General features: G+C 38.9%; 1 pseudogene; it reads right to left on the bottom strand.

Annotated features, from left to right (window-relative positions):
- Positions 1 to 550: 550 nt before the first annotated feature.
- Positions 551 to 14,027, bottom strand: part of LOC149207630 (cation/H(+) antiporter 19-like) — a 45,197-nt pseudogene continuing 31,720 nt past the window's right edge.

The raw sequence follows: 14,027 nt of genomic DNA, 5'->3' as shown, positions 1-14,027 counted from the left end.
GGGACCTACAAAGTAGGCTTACTATATATCAGAAGCAGACAGTGGACACCATGTTCATTCCATATTAAGAGAGCAGACAGTGGAAACCATGCTCATTCCATATTGAGAAAGCCATAAATCAGAGCAATACCCCTACTTATATACCGTCTTGTATAGCCTAGCTGAGGGGATACCACTGTATTAATTCATGTGTAGTAGTTAGCAAGGTTACGCCAAGTTATTAGTCAGCTGTTAGAAGAACGATTGGTTACTTTATGGATCTTCTTGAAATTGTCTTTTATAGTTCGTGTTTAATTATGTTAGAGTGATAGGTTCATTGGGTTATAGAGGAAGTATGTGAAACTTTTAAGACGCTATCTTAGAGGTGGATCCACCGAGATATTGTAAAAGACCAACTGAAAATAATAAAGTCAATTATTTTTCGAGACATTGTTATCTATATGGAAATAGTCAGGAAGATAAACAAAAGTGAAAGTTATCAAGCCTAAGCGATCATACCTTGTCATGTGACGAGACTCGGGCAAATTAAATGCTGACAGCGCTTGTCGAGTCAACGTTTTTTTGAGAAGAGCGCTTCATCAGTGTGAATATCATCATGTTGGTGAATCACTAATATTGATGCACTGATTGGAACAGTTGGTGAGGCCAGAAAATCCCCAATTGGACCTAGTTCTAGATAGTCCGCAGTTTGATCCGCCAAGTCTGCCACTAGCGGGGATGGAAAATGCCCCCTTCCCACCAAAAACAGGTCATACTTGTTGTTCTTTGCAATTGCCAGAAATGAATGCACCGTGTTATTGATCACCTGCTCTTCAGACACAATGGGTTTCCCTGCATCACTACCATCAGGTGAGTGGGTTTTCTTCGTGATAGGGACTAAGGCATCTTCATCCAGAATAATCTCATGCTCTCTGTTCATTTCTGCGGTGGAAAATTTGTACTGTTGTTGTATTACGCTCATGGGCAGGCAGAGGAGTAAGGTTGACGAGAGTGTGGTTGAATTTTGTTCCAGGCAGGAACCTTATGACTGTGAGCGCAATGCCTGGATGCTCTGCCATTCTTCTTCCAAACACCAGAGCCTCACGATCATCTGGACCTCTAAAGAAGAGAACCGCAATGTTATGGTCTACATTGGAAGGCGCCAACTAGGACTGATCCCCGAGGACCCTATCCACCAGGATGCCTACTTAGCAAGGTGAGTTCTTCAATATTTTCTCGTTCACTCTCCTGAATCCTAGGTTCACAGACTCCAGGACACCATCAACGCGTTGGTATTTGTGGAAAGGGAGGACGATCATGGTGGCCCATTTCTGGTCCACAATTTTGCAGATATCCTCATGCATGTCCTGAAATTGAGAAATTGCTATCATGGGTCTGACCGCCACTTTGCTCAGCTGTCCGTACGCCTCGAATGCAACCACAATCTAGTCTTCTTCTGATCGGTTGTGGTTCCAAAATGGAAGACCATTTTTCCTTGCCTTGTGAACCATCATGATGGCAGAAGACCTTTCGGACAACTACACTAGGTGAATAATGTAGAGGCGCATGGCATATTTTCCAACCCCTCTGGAGGCCTCTATTAGATTTATCATGGCTGGGATGTTCCTCGAACAATGTACACAGGCTACAATTCTCAGCTCATCTGGTTTATCTCTTTGTATCTTTCTGTGTTTGTATGGGACTTGTTTCCGTGCTGGTTTGTATATGGCCATTACTATTGGGATCGTGATGAATGTCGTGACCAGAGCCATCAATACAAGCATTGCAAATGTTTTGTCATTCAGCACCTGTTAAAATAAAACAAACTAGGAAATGATAGTCTTGTCCGGAAGATATGGAAATCACGGATCAAATATATTGCTCTGTTAAAGAAATAGATGATAGGCAACTAATACGCAATTCATGACCAGAGCCATCAATACAAGCATTGCAAATGTTTCGTCATTCAGCACCTGTTAAAATAAAACAAACAAGGAAATGATACTCTTGTCCAGAAGATATGGAAATCACGGATCAAATATATTGCTCTGTTAAAGAAATACATGATAGGCAACTAATACGCAATTCATTCATCGCAGAATCTAAAAGTAAAATAAGCTCCAAAAGATAACCTCAGGGATCATACTGGGAAAAGATGCTGCTCTGTATGTCTCTACCCATAATACTGGGAAAACTAGTAATAATTTAACAGAAATAAGAGGCCATACAATATGGGAGGATGCTGAAAATTTCTTCTGTCGCTCATTCAACTCTTCCCTGGGCGCTCTGCCTCCGAAAAAAACCCAGTGAGGGTTTCACGAACCCTTCTTACTACTAAGGTTTCTGGTGGTCTTTCCTCTTTCTTCAAACCAACAAATCCAAAAAGCCTGTAACATGCATGATGAAACTGAAACGGTATTGAAACTGAAACTGAAACGGCATTTAAATTGTTAACACTGTGAAAATGTATTAAAACTAAACTATGAAACTGTATTAAAACTATATTAATCTGACGGCGCATTATTCTTTAATCGTCTAACATTTGATCGGAGGGTGCAGACTTGTGTCAAGTGGAAATTTTGGGGTGTTCATCTCAGAGGGAAATGCCTTACGGCGTAACAAGTGGTATCAGAGCTATAACAAGTGGTATCAGAGCTACAACAAGTGGTATCAGAGCACTTTCTTGGGCACAAAAGTGGAGATTTTTTTTTTAATTTTTTGCAAGATTTCGGGAGCGGCGAGTTTGCAGATCAGATCTGTATGTTTTGGAGCAAGATCTGCAAATTATAATTGCATATATGTATTATTTGTTAAAAAATAGCCGATTTCAAAAAAAAAATCGGTTGAATCGGAGTCCGGATGAAGGAGATATCGCTGATCTAAAAATCAGTGGGGTTGCAGACAATTTTTCAGGGCAGCGAGTTTACGGCGCAGAACTGGACGTCCTAGTGCACGATCTGCAAAATATAATTTTAGATATGGATTCTTTGTGAAAAAATACCCAAATTCAAAAAACAATCAGTCGAATCGGAGTCTGGATGAGGGAGATATCATTGATTTAAAATCAGCTCTTTTTTGCAGACATTTTGGTGACGGCGGGAGAGTTACAGCACAGATCTGAAATTCTAGTGTCTGGATCAAGATTTCTATCACATGGGAAGATGCAGAATGATTGTTCCATTTCTGAAAACAAGTTATAATAGGGATTCTGAACAATATTGACGGAATTGTGACTATTTCAAATTTTCGCCAATTTTTTTTGTAATGGTGGGCCTAGATCTAAATTTGAGGGACTTGTATCCATTTGATGGCTCTCATCCAGCCAAATGGCTAGCACAAATGGAGAAATGTTTTAGATTGAATTACATCATGGATGATGAGACTCAGCTGAGTGTGGGAACAATGTACTTGGACAATGAAAGATTGCAATGGTGGCAAGGGCATCAACGTTGCTATCGAAGGCCCTTGACTTGGGACAAATTCACAAAAGCTCTTATGGACCACTTTGACTGTAAAGCTAATCTTGTGGATAAGCTCACACAGACAGACACACAACCTAGCAAAGATTTTATTTTTACAGGAAAGAAGGAAACCAAGGAACCTAAAGGGTTATTTTCTGCTGGTATCTCCTTATTGCAGGTTCATGGATTGATTCAGAAGGATAAAATCATTGTCTATAAATCCTAGTTGCAAGCAAAATCTCATAAATATTAATTTGGCAAAAAAATTGCAAGTTCCCGCAAACCACATTGAAAACACACAGGTGGATGATGAGGATGTTGAAGTGTACAAGGATTTGAAGATTTCTATGGATAAGTATGTATTGCATGGTGATTTTTATACTTCAGAGATGGATAATATGGATGTTGTTTTGGGATATCCTTGGATGGAATCTATGGGTACTATCAATATTAATGTGCAGAAGAAATTCCTGAAACTCTGGTATAAAAAGAAGAAAATTACATTACAGGATATTTCCATTAATAAACAGGTAGAGTCCAAGGAGGCTGAAGGAGAAGATGTTCCAGGGTCTGACATATTAGATGATGAGCCAATGATGATAGACAATCAAACACAAACAGAGGCTGAAGCAGAAAAGGTTACAGGTGTTGATACATCAGAGGAGGGCTCAGTGGTTGAAGTCATATTGGAAAAGAAGACACCACAACAGGCACCACAGCAGGGTGAATTAAAGAAAAAGACACCGTGGGTTAAAACTTCAACATATCATCACCCACATCAACCCGCAAGAAAACAACCAACAAGATGGCAACCAATTAGCCACAAGGACAACAACCCCCATATGACAGATAGCGAGGAGCGAAGATCCACCTACTACACATCAACACAGAAGAGCTGCCATGGTCAACTTCCATCTCAAGCGAGTGAGGCACCAACGAGATCGAGGGTTCACCTTTCTCTTGGATGGCTAGATGCACGTGCATGGTACTAGTGGACTACTCTTTTGAGTAGATCTTATTATTTGTGTTCTTCCCATGTTTCGGGGACGAAACATGCTAAGGGGGGTGGAGTGTTATATACCTAGGGGAGATAATATGGGGTACCAAGGGAGGTACCCAAGGTAATAATGTAATAATGGGATGGGCCATAGTAATAAATAAGGTGGTTAACCCATATCATGTAAGGGACCACAAGTAGTTAATAATAATGTAATAGGCCCATGGTATTAGTTGATGGTATGAGGGAACCATGGTAATGGCCCATGGTATTGTATGTATGAGGCCTATATAGAGGCTAGAGACTCCATGTCAAGGAATAGTGAAGGATTATTGTATGAACAGGCATATGGCTTGTGGAGTGTTCTCCTTCCTTAAGGAGTGAATGTATGGTGTTGCCCTACCTTAAGGGTTTTGAGATTAATAAAGAAGCATTTCTATCTATTTCTATCTTGTTATTCTTGGGTTATTTCTATTATCATAATATCTTTGGGTTAGATCTATAACATGTGGTATCAGAGCTATAACAGTCTCCATGATAGTCACAGGCTTCGACATCTAATACATATCATCATAATCCCATTCCCTAAAGGTTGCAATTTTTGTACCACTAACACTGCTCAAGGTCATTGTCTCGGGATCAGTGTGCGAGACGATCCAGTGTATCATGTCCGCGCATGGGAACGCAGGGTATCTGCATGCAATCTGGTACAAGCCGAACTTGTGGATGTTCACGTATACCTAAGGGTCTTCGAGGTATTCCCCAAATGTGCTTGAAAATGCATCATTGATCTCTTTCCATTTCAGATTGATGTCCTTGTCGAGAATCAGCTTGGTATCTACATAAATCGGTAGACTTGCGGACACTCACTCAACTGCTGCTCCAGTTGCACTTCCATCAGTCCTTTGATCCTGCTCTCTTGGAGGCCATTGATCCTAAATTGTTAAGAGGTGGACGAACACCTAATAGATTTGGAGATAAAGCGACATGCATGGAAAGAAATCTGTCAGCGAAAACCAAAGAAAATTTGGGAGCTACATAACACATACCTGGGGATTGACTGGCAAGGATTGCGTAATTTCTTTTGGGAGGCTGGATGCCAGACTTGCACAAAAGCAGTCTGGAATTTCTGGGAGGCATGAATGGCTGCTGGAATTGTGCATGCGCAATCCAGGCTGACTATTGACTGCTGGAATTGTGCAATGCGCAATTTTAGCTGGCAATGGTTGTAAGCTCAGTAACTACATTGCGCAATTTTTTTGGCGAGCAGCCACTATCCCTCAGAATTGCGCAAAGCAGGCATGGGGAATTTACTGGGTCAAAATGTGCATTCCCTAAGGGGAAGATAGAGCCTTCCCTCTCAAGATTACGCAATGCTATCTTGGTGAGGCAGAGTCCGGGCCAAGGTTGCCCAGACCCGCTGACGGGCAACTGAAAGCAAATGTGAAAGTGAATGCATGGCAATACTGAGTGTAAGCAAAATAAAATGATCATGCATGAAAATAGTGAATGAAATATTGAGAAAAAGGAACAACATGCATGCGGGTGAAATGAGTCACCAAATCGATGACGGTTCGTGAAAAACAATTTCATGCATGCGACAACAATGAGATACTAACGAAAAATGAAATGGTGCTAGTACAAGCTAGTATGCATGTAAATGAAAACAAGCATTCAAAGAAATCAAGCAAACAACACTCACACAAGAGAAAACACAAAAAGCGACATAAATGCTACAAAAGACAAGTTGAGACCACTTACCCATGAATAAATGAGCTGGATGTGTCGAAGAGTCCTAGATATGCTGTGGGATGTCAGAGCTCCAAGATCGATGTGAAGAAATGAGCTTTGAAGCATCGAATAAATAAGTTTGAAGCTCATGACGCGCATGCCACAAATATAGGAAAGAGCAATACTTGGAGGAAAGATTCTAAAGTGATCTTTGCATGTAACCTCCAGCTGATAAAAATAACTCCTTGAATCAAGGGATTATTTTTGCATGTTGCCTTTTGCTATTCCAGGAAAAAGCAACCCATGCATGCAAGTCAAGATTCCTTGGTCTCGGGTGGAACTGGTCAAATCAACTGCACATGGAAGAGCTTGCTCAACTGTTGGGGAAAAATGCACACTTCTAGAAGGGAGATCGGCTGGCTGCTCAGGAGATTTGTGCAACTTCTAGGGAGAGCAGTTGACTACTGCCCAAGATTGTGCAATTCCTGCGCTGAGCAGCCCTACTAGGAGGAATTACCCATTTTTTTGGATGAAGCTTGACTGACATAATTGCGCAATTTTGGAGCCCAGCAGGTTGCCAGATAGAATTGTGCAATTTCTGGAGGGAAGGTTGGTTTCCCTCTAGAATTACACAATTTCTTGAGGGAGCTGCTCAACATGCAAGTAGACCAAGTCCGGAAAAATAACCTGTGAGGGGTATGCAACAAGCTTTGATAGACATGCTGTCTTTCTACAAGAAAATCACTGAAGCTTGTGTACTTGACGAAGCAAGACATGGTTTTGTGAAAGGTTGGTAGGGAGGCTCCAAAATGAAGCTAAGGAAAAATTCTGGAGGTTGGTTGTAGCCGCTACAACATAAGCCCAAAGAGTAACACTACAATTCATAATGCCCATGTAGAGTCTTGGATAATGTCTTGCAAAAATTTCCTCCTTAATTTGTATTTGATGATAGGTTGATCTTAAGTCAATTTTCAAAAACACCGTTCCCCCCTTAACTTGATCAAATAGATCATCAGTCCTTGACAACAGATATTTATTCTCAATAGTCAACTTATTCAATTATCTATAATCAATGCACAACCACAGTGTACCATCCTTCTTGCGTACAAATAATACAGGGGCTCCCCAAGGTGACACACTTGGGCATATATACCCTTTGTCAAGGAGTTATTGTAATTGCATTTTAAGTTCTGTTAATTTAGGCACACTCATACGATATGGTTAAAAACCAGGCTCACACCTAGAATCAACTCTATGGTAAAATCAATGTTTCTCTTAGGCGACAACCCATGTATTTCCTCTGGAAATACATCAGTAAATTCCTGAATTATGGGTATATTTCTGAGACTGGTTATTTTTTCCTTAGAATTTGTATAACCCACCTAAACTGCATAAATTTGGTAGCCTTTTCAAATGCACTTTCCTAGCTGATTAGCAGTGATAGGTCGTAATTTAACAACTCTCTTAATTCCTTGAATTTCTTGCCTTTCACCTCTCTCTCCAAGGAAGCTCACAATTTTCTCTTTGCAGTCCACTATTGACCAATGTTTCTCTAGCCAGTCCATTCCAACCAGTATATCATATGCACCCAAAGGAAAAATATTCAAATCAACTATGATTTTCTACCCTGCTGCCTCTAGGGAGCAATTTACCACCTTAGCAACAACCCTTCGCTTGGCCCTAGTAGCCAGTTGCACCAACCAAGGGTTTTTAAATTTTATTTTTGGTAAGTTACTTAATTCTACCAATTTTGGGCTAATGTAGCTCAAGCTTGTGCCTAGATCAATTAGAATGGAAACATAATGTTTAGATAGCTTACCTTCCATCTCTATCATCGTAGGTTGATATTCAGCCTGGCCATCGTCCAAGGTTGCATTAATCCATGGAATATTTCTAGCTACATCCCCAACCATGGAGGCTTCTTGAAGGTTAGTGACCTGCTCAGTATGAGCACGTGAGGGAAGTTTTTGAAATAATGAGGTTCCCCGCAACCCCAACACTGCAGAGGGGGTTTTGGCTACTAACTGGTCTCTGGTTGACTTACCACCTATGATTGTTTGTTTTCAACCTATTGCCCTGTTCTCTGCTGATTCCTCCCAGCCACTTTTGTCTGCATTTTCCGATTCATATTCTTGACATTGGGGAATCTCGTCCCTCGAAAGTTCTGAGAATTCCTTTGACCCTTTTTGTTTAACCCCCCCTTGTTACCTTCTCCCTTTTGTTTCATCTGTTGGTAACAAATTCAGGCCTTCTGAATGGCTTCATCCATAGTTTTTGGGTAATCAAACTCCAGTTTTTCCTTCATAAACATAGGCAGGCTGCTGATAAAACATTGTATCTTGGCTTTTTCCTCCCTAAGGTATGGGACGTACCTCAACAGGGACGTAAATTTAGTGATAAACTCATCAATAGTCAGTGGGCCCAACCTTAAATCATGAAACTCTCTTGCCTTCTCATCGTAGAAGCGTTCAGTTAAATATTTGTCCTTGAAGTACTTCTGGAATTCGTCCCATGTGACCTCCTGATCATCAATTCCCCGGACAGCTTTGACCTCCTCCCACCATAGGGTAGCCTTTCCCTATAGCTGAAAAATAGCCAATCGAGCTTTCATGTTATTATCATATTCATATACTTGGAAATATTTGTTCATGTTAATTAGCTAGGCCTCGGCAGCTTCCTCAACCTCTTCATCATACACCAGAGGTCTTATCTTCTTAAATTCGCCTTGCAGTTCAATTTTTTTCTTCTTGGGACCTCTGCCAAAGGAGGCATTATCTGACCTTCTTTCCTTGTCGTTATGTCCCCCTTCTGATTCCTCATGGTACTCCTCATGATGAGTTGTCCCTGTGCGGTATCCATTTCGTGGGTTAGGTAGCCAATGATTTTGTCAATCTGATAGACTTTTTAGAATCCTCTCTTGTTCCTGTCGGAGTCTTTCATTGTCAGCTCTAAGGTTGCTCATTTCTTCTCATAGCTATTGCACTATCTCCAACAATGTTGCATTTGCTTGTCGAGACTCTTCTCCCAACTACACCCACATTTCTAGGTTGGTTTCTATATATGGTACATGGCCCCTTGCTCGTGGTTCGGTTCCGCTCCACATCTTGTTTTATTTCTGTGCACAGTAGCAATGTTGATAATTAGTTTACCTTGCTTGGCCACAGTGTTGAACACTGGCTCTGATACCACTTGTAACGTGCAAACACCATGTCAATCACATTTTTTTTTATTAATTACTATCAATTATCCAGCTAGTAAATAATTATGATTTTGATATTTATGTTTAATATAATAGTCATTGGCCTACCTACATTTATCATAGAATTTAATCCATGACATATTGTTGTTGACTTTTATATGTCGCTCGTTGGAAAAATATTTACATATAAGATTTCTCTGTACTTACTATAATTTCCTCTGATTAATGGGCTTGTGAAATGAACTTGTCGCTTATGTAAGAGTATAGGTATGATTCCCAAAAAATCTCTCGAATTCTCCTCTGGGTTAGTGTGCCAACGTTTGGATTGTCGATCTGGAAAGGTGGTGATGGCCAGTAGAGATCATTCCAGGGTTGTTGAGGTAACTTCTTGCCCCCTCAGTTGGTTCTCTGCTTGCTATTTTCGCACCTTCCCTCCACCGCTATGCAACTCTAATGTTGGTAGGGTTCATGGAAGGTTAAAGGTGGAGACATGGTTCCTGCAACCCAATCGTTTCTTGCTTAATAATTATTCATGAGGTTCATATTTTCCTTCCAACACTCATTAGTTTTTTTCTTAATGTGACTTTCATAAAATGTCATGATACTCATCTAGTTGCTAATTACATTGTTCGTTGAATTTGCAAGTTCTCTTCTTCCATGGATTCTGGCCATCTAACCCACCTAGGTGATGGGTTCTACCTGATTCTTCAACAGTTAAGTATTCCCAATCTTTTGTTTCCTTATGATGTTTTTTTTTTTTTATTGACCTCGGGTTTAAATGTTTTGTTTACCAGTGGATTCATCTAAACCTTGCCCATCCTCTTGCTGCCAGGTTTTCTTTGCAGCAACAGGGATTTCAACACTTCTTCTGATTTACTGTGCTAGGTTACTCTACAAACTTCCTTATGCTGGCTGAGGGGGTCACCTGGGTTATTAGTTGGTTTAGAAGAAAGGGTTTGACTTGCTAATGGTTTTCAGGAATTTCTTTTATATTGTTCTCATTAATAGACATGACTGCATATTAGTCATTTGGATAATGGCTCTGTTATTTTTTAAAGATAGAGATCTGTCACATTCCCATGGAGGTTTCCCTTCCAGGTCTTTTTCAAAATGGGGTTCTTGCTACCAGGACCACTCAAACCCCTTACAAGTTGACTAAGTTCATGGAGAAGAAATCTGGTTATTCGACTCGACTGTCAAAGTTTCTGTCCTTTTTAATTTACAAATGTCTCTCATTTTCTTACAAAAACACTGCTCTATTTGGATTTATGAGTAAATTACTTCCAGTGATGGCTCTATTTATTGTTAAATCACAAGACTATTTGTGTTTTCCATAGTTCTACATGTAGAGAATGATTTTCTTTTATAATTAATTTGGTACAGTTAGTTTTTGTTCAAATGCATAGTTTTTCATTTTGGTTTTATTTCCTCCTGAGACCGTCACAGTCTCTACTAATATCTATAACGCTTCTCACTTAATTTGTTACCCAACAACCTTGCAAGTATGGTGGGGGAAAATGGAGTTGCGAGACTTTGTTCGCCTCCCGAATTGCAGCTTAGTTTAGTGTACACTGACCAATGGTTTGGAGGAACCTTCTGTTGGTATCCTGAGACCAGGTCTTAACGTGTCAGATCCATATTCAGTTTGATGGAACACTGATTAAAGAATTGCTCCAACATTGCTTCTCCTTTGCCAGTTATATGCATGCATGAATTTCCATTTTTGCAGACTATTGACTACTCACATGGAATTGTATGCAATTTACTTATTGATATTTTCACCGTTCACTTCGGTTAGTATCAAATTACATAGCTTTGGTTATTACACATGAACTTTGTTATTTGTATATTAAAGAAATAGTCCCAGTTCTTGAACAAAAGATTACTATTTATAATCTATATTTATGAATTTATTTAAAAGAATGTACATACTATTGTGACACCATTACACAGTTCTTTCCTGCTTAACTAATTCAATTCCTGATAGAAACATATAACACTGGATACTTATATATATTCTTAACAAGAGATATGGACATCTATTTTTTTTTCTTTTTTCTTTCTTTCTTCTATTTTCAGTTAGAGTCACTAGTCTGTAACAGAAAAACACAATAATATAGTAAAGTAAATTTACAATAATGTAAATTTCATTAACTATACCAATAAGAACCAGAAGTCTCTCCTCCCAACCTTGAGACTGGAAATGATGTCCAGTCTCCCCCTGAGCTTCCACTCATCCAGACAGTATAGGTTCAAATCCCAAGTCGTCTAGTCTCCAAACCTCAAGACCCTATACTTTAGAGTCCCAACTTGTAAGGATCTACCGAGGATTCCACTGGCCCAAGTCCAGCTCAGGAATCTCCTCAGAACAACAATACACTACTCACCTACACAACATCTTGTGTTAGGTCTGTGTATCCTTTCGCTCTTCCCTCGTCCCTCCGGCTCCCTCCCTCCTTTTCCCAACAAAAAGAAGAGAAAACCTTCCTTGGAACTACCCTTTTCTAGGGAGGGAAAGAGACTCAACTAACCTAACTGTCTGGAGAGTTTTTCTTTATTCAATTAAGAATATATAAAACTTTCTTTTAATACTCAGGAACTTAACCAAGTCCAAGTCACTACATTTATTTGGTCTTCCACTTAGACCGAAATCAGTTCCAAAGTTTGTAAATAGTAAATAATGTCAAAGTTAAAACATAAATTCATGAACAATCTTATCGGTGTCACCTAAGCTCTTTATTTTCAAATTATTAGGATATTTTTATTTTTTTTATTGATAAGAATTTTTATTGAATTCATTTAAAAATAAAATATTTTTTTAATCTTGTTTACCATTTTATATATTGTTTCATTTTTTGCATCTATTATGGAATGTGTACTTTAGCTTTTTTAGGATATATTTTTCTCGTTTTGCAATTTTGTATTTCCATATCTTATATATAGAATGTTAAGCTTAAAGAGTTGCGTTTCTCTTTCTTATATTTTTTATTAGAATAGTCATATTTCGACATCTCCATGTATAGTTTGAAGCGTGGAGCTCTTTTATTTCAATAATTGTCTCATGTATCTGTGTTTTGCACTCTTACATTTCACATATAGAATGTGAAAGCTTAGAGAGTGATTTGATTAAAATCCAAAATTGATGAAAAAACTTTCTATATCATCAAATTCCAATCATATATATATATGACTCCCATATATTTTAATTAAAATTCATTAAACTCATTAATCATAACTACATTATCACCATCATTACTGTTGTGGCTAGTTCTAGCATCTATAGAAATAATGCTTAAGGGGATATAAAAGCCTCCTAGAGACAACCTCTGGGTTGATTATAGACCAGTGCTTATGACATCTTAAATAGTGCTATCAGATTTATCTTGAGGACTTGTAGCACTAATAGTTTTGTCACAAGTAATTTAAATGGGATTGATTCAAAACCGTTCATGAAAGCACAATGTAAGAAACAACATATGCACAGAAATCCATAGGGAGTAATCCTCAATCAGTGGTGGCCAAAGCATATTGTAAGCTTGCAATAAATCAATTGTTAAGGTAGATGTAATAGTAGAAGACAATAAAGGATAAATCCATCAAACAGAGCTTAGACTTTAAGGATTCTATATCTCTGGATTTAGAGAGAAGCGGGAGTAATGAAAGGCTTATGAAATGCTAAGATGCATGGAGTGCTTTTTAAAGACCTTATTTCCATATCAATACAGGCATTCTTTATCAATGACTTGATCTAAATGAATCTGCATACAATGGGAATATATCTAGCTGCTACGTACATGCAATCTGAGAAGAATATCAAACATATATGAAAACAATAGGGGAGAAAAACATACTGCAATCCAATAAGTCAAAATCACCACAAATCTTGTATTAATCTTTTGAGAGAGTGCTTACATCAAGATTCATAACACTGCCTTTGTGAAACAAGAAAAGGCTCTTCTCAAGAGTTTCTTTCCCAAAATTCTGAACCTTTCTTAAGTGTTTCTTCCCTCTATTTATAAGGAGAGGGGAGCTTTGAAAAATAGCTACAACAAGTATTTCAACCGAGTTTCAGCTGTCTTGACCTGGGACGGCTCTGTGCCCAAAAATGATTACAACAGATTTGATTGTTTTATTAAATTGCGACAAAGTATAGAATAAAAAAACAAGGGGAAAAATTAGATGAAATCTACAACAAAATATGTTTAGGACCATCCCCGTGATCACCTTTGATCAGGCCATTGCTTGGTCATGATCTTCCTCCTCTGGTACTCAGATAGTTCCCATCGTTTTTGCCCTTACTGCTTGAATCACTCATCCTTTGGAGATGGGAGTGATCAACAATCAGTTTCATGCCATTGTGAAAAAACATAGGTCAACCGGGCGATACTTCATATCCTCACTGCATGGAGCTCCATGCTTGAGCCATTAAATCCTCTTGAGCCCCCATGCCTTCATTTACTCACTACAAACATTGGCATAGTGCAATCGAATTCATTTCCCTTGTCAATGTTGACCCTAGTATCTTTCAAAGCTCTATATCATGTTTCTCGGAACACAACTTGCCTCATAAAAAACATAGTGTAATATCAGGGATTATGCATGTCACAATCTTTACACACAATAAGCTTTACAAACAACGAACTCTAATCCCCTTAGGCCC

Source organism: Pinus tabuliformis, chromosome 1_2, assembly GCF_031772625.1.
Source record: "Pinus tabuliformis cultivar Carrire ecotype Pingquan chromosome 1_2, CPIR1, whole genome shotgun sequence".
Classification (NCBI taxonomy): Eukaryota; Viridiplantae; Streptophyta; class Pinopsida; order Pinales; family Pinaceae; genus Pinus; species Pinus tabuliformis.
This window is presented reverse-complemented; position numbering and strand designations above follow the sequence as displayed.